This window comes from Penaeus monodon, chromosome 7 (genome assembly GCF_015228065.2).
Source record: "Penaeus monodon isolate SGIC_2016 chromosome 7, NSTDA_Pmon_1, whole genome shotgun sequence".
Lineage (NCBI taxonomy): Eukaryota > Metazoa > Arthropoda > Malacostraca > Decapoda > Penaeidae > Penaeus > Penaeus monodon.
In genome coordinates, this window is record NC_051392.1 from 52288051 (window position 1) to 52295970 (window position 7920).

A 7920-nucleotide genomic window follows, 5' to 3' on the forward strand; every position below is an offset into this window, starting at 1 on the left:
GGCCCCCCGGGGGCCAAAAAAAAAGGGAAAAAAAATCCAACCGGTGGCGAAAACATGGGAATGTTTTTTCTTTCTTGGCACCCCCCCCCCCCTTTTTTTACCCTTTTTTTTTTTTTAACCTTTTTTTTTTTTTCCCCCCCCGGGCCCCATTTCCTCCTTCCCCTCTCTCCTCACTCTCCTCTTCTTCTCTCCCCTCTCCCCCCTCTCTCTCCCCTCTTTTCCCTTTCTCTCTCTCCTTTCCTCCTTCTCTCTTCTCCCCCCTCTCTCTCCCTTTTCTCCTCTCTCTCCCCTCTCCTCTCTCCCCCCTCTCTCCCTTCTCTCTCTCTCTTCCTCTCTCTCTCTCTTCTCCTCTCTCCTCCCCCCTTTCCCTCCCCCCCCCCCCTCCCTTCCCTTCCCCCCTCTCCTCCTGCCCCTCCCTTCCTCCCTCCTTTCCTCCCCCCCCTCCTCCTCCCTCCATCCCCCTCCCCCCTCTCCTCCTGCCGCCTCCCCCCCCCCTCTCCTCCTGCCGCCTCCCTCCCCCCCGTGAAGATCGTTATCGGATGGGATTCCTTCGGTTAATTTTTAATGGTGAAGAGAGCAAAGGCAAACTGTTAACAGACTCTCCTGTTTGCGAACTTCTCGCGTTCCTCCCGTTTTGGATCCCATTCCCCCCTTGGGCCCTTTGTTTTTCGGTGTGTGTTGTGTGTGGTGTTGTGGGGTGTTTTGTGGTGGTGTTGTGTGTGGTGTGTTTTTGTTGTGTGTGGTGTGTGTGTGTTTTCATATGGTGTGTGTAGGCTATATGTGTGTTGTAGTCTATTGTGTGTGTGAGTGTTTGTATTATACTATATGTTGTTTGTGTGTCTATATATGTGTGTGTGTGTATGTCTATATGTGTGTGTGTTTGTGTGCATGTGTGTGTGTGAGTGTGTGTATTTGTGCGTGTGCATTTGTGTGTGCGTGTGCGTGCATGCGTGCGTACTTGCATGTGCGTGTCTGCGTTTATATCCACTTCTCTGATTGATTCCTGGTTGGCGGCTGAGCGGATGGGTGTACGAGGATAAGGAGGAGGAAGATGTATGTGCAGAGCATGCAAATTTTCGGAATGAAGTTTCCATATTGTAAAGGAAGACGAGAAAAATGAAGGGAAATGAAAATTCCGGTATGAAACGGCTTAGGAAAATCGGGGAAGGGGGGGGGGGGCTTAAATGAAAAACTTCAAAGAATTTAAAACGTTTATTTCGGATCCTCTTCTTTAACCCTTTGCCTTTAAATTTAAACTTCAGGAGGTCATCGCACGGAAGGCTGTCGTGTCTTATTTACCTCTTCCTTTTTCTTTCTTCTTCTACTTCTCCTTCTGTCACTTCTTCTTCTCCTCCTCCTCCTCCTTTTCCTCCTCCTCCTCCTCTCTTCTTCTGCTGCTTCTTCTTCTTCTTCTTCTTCTTCTTCTTCTTTTTCTTCTCTTTTTCTTTTCTTCTTTTTCTTCTTCTTTTTCTTCTCTTCTTCCTTTCTTCTTTTTCACCTACGTCTTCTCTTCTTTCCCTCCTCCTTTTCGTTTTCTCAAATCTGTTTATGAATATTTTCGAAAAAAAGTGACAAGTAATAGAAATAATTGGATCGTTTCAGACCTGTCAGATTGTTTTTAATGTCCCGACGAGGGTAAATGGACAAGTAAAGCCTTATTATTATATAAAATCACCTTTTGTAAATAACTTGAGAAAACATGGTCATCGAAGAAAGGATTGGGGGGTAGAGAAGAGTAAGAGGAAGAAATTTGGGTGAAAAGGAGGTAGGGAGGAAAATAGAGGGGGTAGGGAGCGGAAGGGTGCAAAGGTCGAAAAACTGCTTTGACAGAGGTAAGGGAGAGAACGGGAGAAAGAGAAGAATGGAGAGGCAGAAAGGAGAGAGGAAAGAGAGAGAGAGAGAGAGAGGAGAGAGAGAGAGGAGAGAGAAGAAGAGAGAAGAAGAGAGAAGAGAAAGGGAGAAGCAGGGAAAAAAGGTAAAGGGGGGGGGTAGGGAGAGAGAAAGGGGGGGGGGCGGAAAAGAGAAAAGAAAGGGGGGAAAGGGAAAAAAAAAAAGAGGGGAGGGGAAAGGAGAAAAAAAAGAAAAGGGAAAAAGGGGGTTGCAGAGGGTCGTGAGTGTGCATGCGATACAGCTCCTCCGCCAGGTAAATAAACTTTAAGACAAAGAAGGACGAACACCAACAGGCTGCTCCTTTCCTCCTCTCCTTCTCCAGCCCCTTCTTCATTTTTTTTTAGGACTTCCTGTAAGAAACTTGGTTCTGAATCGAGAATGTTTATGTATCCTTGTGGATGTTTGTTTGTTTTTTGTCGGTTTGTTGTTGTAGAGTTTGGGGACGAGTGGTACCTTTTTTCAATAATCTTCTTTTGATAAATTCCATCAGTTGATGGAATGGCTGTTTTTAAGTCTTTTAATAAAAATTTTTATGTATAATGTGGGTTTTAACCCCCCTTTAACCCCCCCCTGTGTTTGGCCTCTGGATATGAAATTTCTCCTCATTGTTTTCGAACGTGACCCGAATATTGGTTTTAAAGAGGGAAGCTATTGTTTTTTTCCTCTTCAAATGAATCGCTCGCGTGTGTTACTTCCTATTACCTTCCCCACCTCCCCCCACCTCCCCTGTTCCTTCTTCCTCCTACCCTTCCCCTTCCCTGTCTTTCTCCCACCCCGTCCCCTCCCCCCTAATTTTTCCTACCCTTCCCCCTTCCTTTTCCTCTTCCTTATCTCCCCCCCACTTTTTTCCTCCTTCTTTTCCCCCTTCTTCCTTCTGCCTTTCCCATTCTCTCCTTCCTCCTCCTTTCCCTTCCCTCCCTCCCACCCTTCGCCTCCCCTCTCCCTTCTTCCGCCTCTCCTCTCCCCACTTCCCTTTCCCTTTCTGTAAGATTCCCCATATCACTACAGGGCTTTGGTGAGATTATTAGACCCCGAAAATCTCGGCCAAATAAAGAATTTAATTCAAAATTTTTATGTAATCCTTCCCTTCTTCCCTTCCATTTCTCTTAATCTCTCCCTCTGAGTCTCTCCATCCCTCCCTCTCTATCCTTATCGCTATCTATATTACCTTCCCACTCTTCTTGACTCCCTCTCCTTACCTCTCTCTACTTTCACATACTCCCCCTCTCATCTCCCTCCGATACGGTACTCCTTCCTCCCTCCCTCCTTCCCCTTTCCTCCCTCCCTCCTTCCCTCTTCTCCCCTTCCTTTCCCTCCCCCTCTCCCCTCTTCTCCCCTTCTTCTCTCTCCCCCTCCCTCCCTCCCTCCTTCCCCCCCTCCCTTCTCCCCTTCCTCTCCCTCCCTTCCGTAACATATAGGTGAATCAGGGTTTAAAACATTCCTGCCGTAGTGCGTGCCGCATTCCCTTAGGGGAGATCTCTCTGCTCCTTTCCCCCCTTTGCTTCCTTTAACTCTTCCCCTGGGAGATTTGTCGTGTCCTGGGGGAAGCTCTGTTCCCCTCTCCTGTCTCTCTCTCTCAATGTCTTACTTTTCCTTTCTCTGTTTGTCTCTTTGCCAACCCTCTTGACTTGTTCCCCCCTTCTTTCCCTCCTTCTCTTCTTCTCCCATCTTCCACCCCCTTCCCCTCGCTCTATCTCCCCTCTCCTCATCATCCTTCCTCCTCATCCTCATCCTCCCTCCTCCTCCCTCCTCCTCCTCCTCCTCCTCCTCCTCCTCCTCCTCCTCCTCCTCTTCTTCTTCTTCCTCCTCTTCTTCTTCTTCCTCTTCTTCTTCTTCTTCCTCCTCTTCTTCTTCTTCCTCCTCTTCTTCTTCTTCCTCCTCTTCTTCTTCTTCCTCCTCTTCTCTTCCTCCTCCTCCTCCTCCTCCTCCTCCTCCTCCTCCTCCTCCTCCTCCTCCTCCTCCTCCTCGTCTCCTCTTCACCCCCACTCCTTTCTTCTCTTCTCCCATGTATGCCCCTTCTCCCTCGTATTCCCTCCCTCCCTCCCTCCTTCCTTCCCTCCTTCCTTCCCTCATTCTCTCTTTTTCTCTCTGTTTTGGATATCAGTTGCATCATTATGGAGTCTCGTTGTGCGGTCGGGTCTTTTAAGATTCATCATTGGGTTCATAAGGGTAGGCTATATTGCATTATTAATGTTGACGCAGCAAGGGCGTAGGATGTTGGGGTAGGATAAGGGAGGGTGGGGGAGAGATTGAAAAAGGAGAGAAAAACTGGAGAGGAAGGGAGGAAATGTGGGACTAAATAGAGAGGGAGAGAGAAAGGGAGAAAGACAGAAAAAAAGAAAAGGAATTAAGCGATGACTGAACATTTGAAGACGGAGGAAATTAGGAAAAGGGGATGAGAATGAAAAAAAAAGGATAGCAAAAGGGAAACAAGAAAGAATGAACATACCAGCGTGAGAGAGAGACGAAACACACCTACTAGACGTCAAAAAAGGAGGAGGTCGCAAGCTCGTAGGTTCATAAGTAACTTTGGCACTAAGCTGTAGTTCCCCTGGCACTCGGTGTCAGTCTTCGGATGAGGCGCCAGCATACACTCCCCCCCCTCCCTCGCTCCCCCCTTTCTTTTCACCCCCCCCTCCCCCCGTCCCGCACATGTTCGCATTCTTTGGTTCGTATGGTAAGCACTTAGGCATGTTTATGTGTTAGCTTTAGATGTACTGGGGATTTTTTTATGATTAAGATACAGATCGGTTTACGGCTTGATTTGTTGGTAAATTATTGGCATTCGTTTGTTTGTATGTGGTGATCTGCATTTTATCATCTTTTTTTGTTGATGGATTAAGTTGCTTTGGGGGGGCTAAGTCGTTTTTTTTTCGAGGAATAAAGAATTCCTTGCTTTTGCCTCGTGGTCTCTCGTTCTCGTTTTTTCACAGCAAGATGAAGGTTGTGAAGTATAATGGCCGGTGCATTACGGAGACCAAGACGAATGGGGAGCAGGTGGGGATGGACGAAGAGAGGGGGGAGGGAGGAAGAGGAATGAAGAGAAACAGGAGAGAAAATATGTGAAGGTTTGACTAAAGGAAGGGAAGGAAAGGGAAGAGTAGTATGGGTAGGAGACAAGAAATGGATGAAGAAGGAGAGGAAAGAAGTGAAATGAAGAGCAACGTGAGAGAAACTAAGTGTGGGAAACGAAAGCGAGAGAAAGGGGACGAGAGAGAAGGTAGGGAATGATGATATTGCAGGAAATTGGAATATGTGATTTTAAATAAAACAGATAAATAAAGCTAAAAGAGAAGAAGAGGAACGTATTTTACAGAGGCGAAAAAAGTATATCTTTGAAGAAAAACAACAACCAAAACAACCAAAAATCTCTCACTGGCGAGAACTCTGTGGTTGGGCAGGGGGGAGGGGGGGAGGCGGAGAGTCAAGTTCATGTTTAAAAGCCTCGCAGGTGGCATCGGTCGAGGGGGGGGGGAGAGGGTCAGAGGTCAAGCTAACGTCGGGTAGGTGTTCATGCGGCTCTCAGGTGGCACGGCGCGTCCCACCTGAGGTCGTAAGGTGCCGTTCGCTCTTGGTTTGTCAGGGGAACGTCTTGCGGTTGTATTTTTTCTCCCCGTAAACTTACGAATTTACTCGAGTGTATTCCTTTCTCTATCTTTATTCTATCTGCTACCATTTCCGGGGGGGGAGGGGGTGAATATGTTCTACCGCCCATGCGTTTATTTATTTATATATTCGTAAATATACATTTGTATTAAGTATAGACATCACATTTATCCCGAATCGTAAAGGAAGTTTAATGCAATCCTCTATATCTGTTTCTTTGTTTACCTTTTGAGTTGTTATTGCCATAAGTCAGACTATACGAGACGTCGCTGACCCGTGTCGCCCTTGAAAGGTCACAAGGGTGAGAGGATGAGATAAGGGTGACAGAACGAAGGGGGAAAGAGGCGGCAGTGGGGGGGGGGAGGTCTGTAGGGTCATCCGGGCCAGAGCGACACCCGTGGTTGACCGCTGCCGCCGCGGGTGTGTGTCGCCGTATTAGGGTGTTGGGAGGGTGCCAGTGCCATTCCCCTCTCTGTGGGTGCCCGCCGTCGGCCGTGATGGATGGAGGAGCGCTAAGCATCTTTAAGAGGCGGAGGGGCAGGGGGGGCGGGGTGAATGAGAGGGGAAAGTATGATAGTGAGGGAGGGGAGGGAAAGGAGAGTGGACGAATGAGAGAGTGAGAATAAGATAGAGAGAGAGAGAGAGAGAGAGAGAGAGAGAGAGAGAGAGAGAGAGAGAGAGAGAGAGAGAGAGAGAGAGAGAGAGAGAGAGAGAGGGGGGGGGGGCAGAAAAATATAAGAGCAAGAAGAGAGAACGTGTGATACATGTATGCAATAACATAAAAAAGAAAATACAACATGAGACCGGAATAGGAAGTGGGAGCATAGTGGGAGGAATAACATAGAATAATGATAAAACAGTACACCATATAAAGCGAAAAACCTTCCTTTGCTACTTCCTTTACATGCCGATAAGAGAATGGTAGATAGTGGTCTGGAAACCAGTGCGGATAATGTGTCGGTGTGTCTCAGAAGATAACGATAGAGGGAAGTTATTAGTCGGTGGCGATAAGTATACTCCGTAGAGGTCATTAGAATCGAGGCAGGTAAATGGTGGACGGCTGGGTGGGTGCCCGTTATGGGAAGACTTATCAGTGCTCACGTTTACCTCTGTGGTGTAATGTAACATGCATCCACACTCACCAAGAGCTGCACACTCATTCTTTCTGTCTGTCTTTCTGACTGCCTCTCTCTCTGTCTCTCTCTCTCTCTCTCTCTCTCTCTCTCTCTCTCTCTCTCTCTCTCTCTCTCTCTCTCTCTCTCTCTCTCTCTCTCTCTCTCTCTCTCCCTCTCCCTCCCTCCCTCCCCCTCCCCCTCCCTCCCTCCCTCCCTCCCTCCCTTCCTTCCTCTCCCCTCTCCCCCCTCCCCCTCTCTCCCTCTCCCTCTCTCTCTCCCCTTCCTCCCTTCCCCCCTTCCCATTCCCCACTTCGCTCCCCCTCCCCCTGTTTCTTGAGGGAATGGAATGACAGTTGTTAATGGAGTGTGAGAGGGGAGATAAGAGGCTCTATGGTTTGATAACGATACAAATCATTGAATTCGATTTCATGTCACGTGTTAATCGTCGGCTTAGTTTTTTTTTTCTCTCTCTCTCTCTCTTAGTATCGTATTCCTCTGTTTTCGCTTTCTCCTTTCGTTCTTTTCTTCTTCTTTTTTTGCCAATTAGTCTGTCTCCCTGATGGATTGTCTTTAGAAATAGGCAAAAAAAAGGAAGAGAACGAGAGAAAAAGTGAAAACGGGCAAAGAAAACCCGCAGATTGATGGTTGTGTTTCCAGTCAGGGTAACCCAGGTCAGCTTCTTGTGATACAGAGGCTGAGGGGGGCAGAAATCTTCTAAGATACGTACGGTCAGCCGTTCTCCCTCTCTTCTCTTTTTTCTGTCTCTCCTATATATCATTCCCTCTCCTTCTCTCGTTTCTCTTCTCTCATTGATTTCTCTCTCTCTCTCTCTCTTTCTCTCTCTTTCTCTCTCTCTCTCTCTCTCTCTCTCTCTCTCTCTCTCTCTCTCTCTCTCTCTCTCTCTCTCTCTCTCTCTCTCTCTCTCTCTCTCTCTCTCTCCTCTCTCTCTCTCTCTCTCTCTCTCTCTCTCTCTCTCTCTCCCTCTCCCTCTCCCTCTCCCTCTCTCACTTTCTATCTATCTATCTATTTCAATCTATATCTATCTCTCTGTTTACCTGTCTGTCTACCTGTGTGGTATAGCCTTTTCGTCAAACAAAGAATTAGTATTGATTACAGGAATCACAATGGTCTAAAATGTACTACTGAAATAAGTAAAAAGAAATAAGTACTGCTTTATCGATTCATTTTTTATGATTGGCAAAAGGCTATTAAGACAAAAAAGAGCGAAATAAAGGGAGGCGGGAAGGGCATAGAAGATCAACAAGGCTTATAACCAGTTGTGGACTTGTGCTCTCAGGCACGAACATGT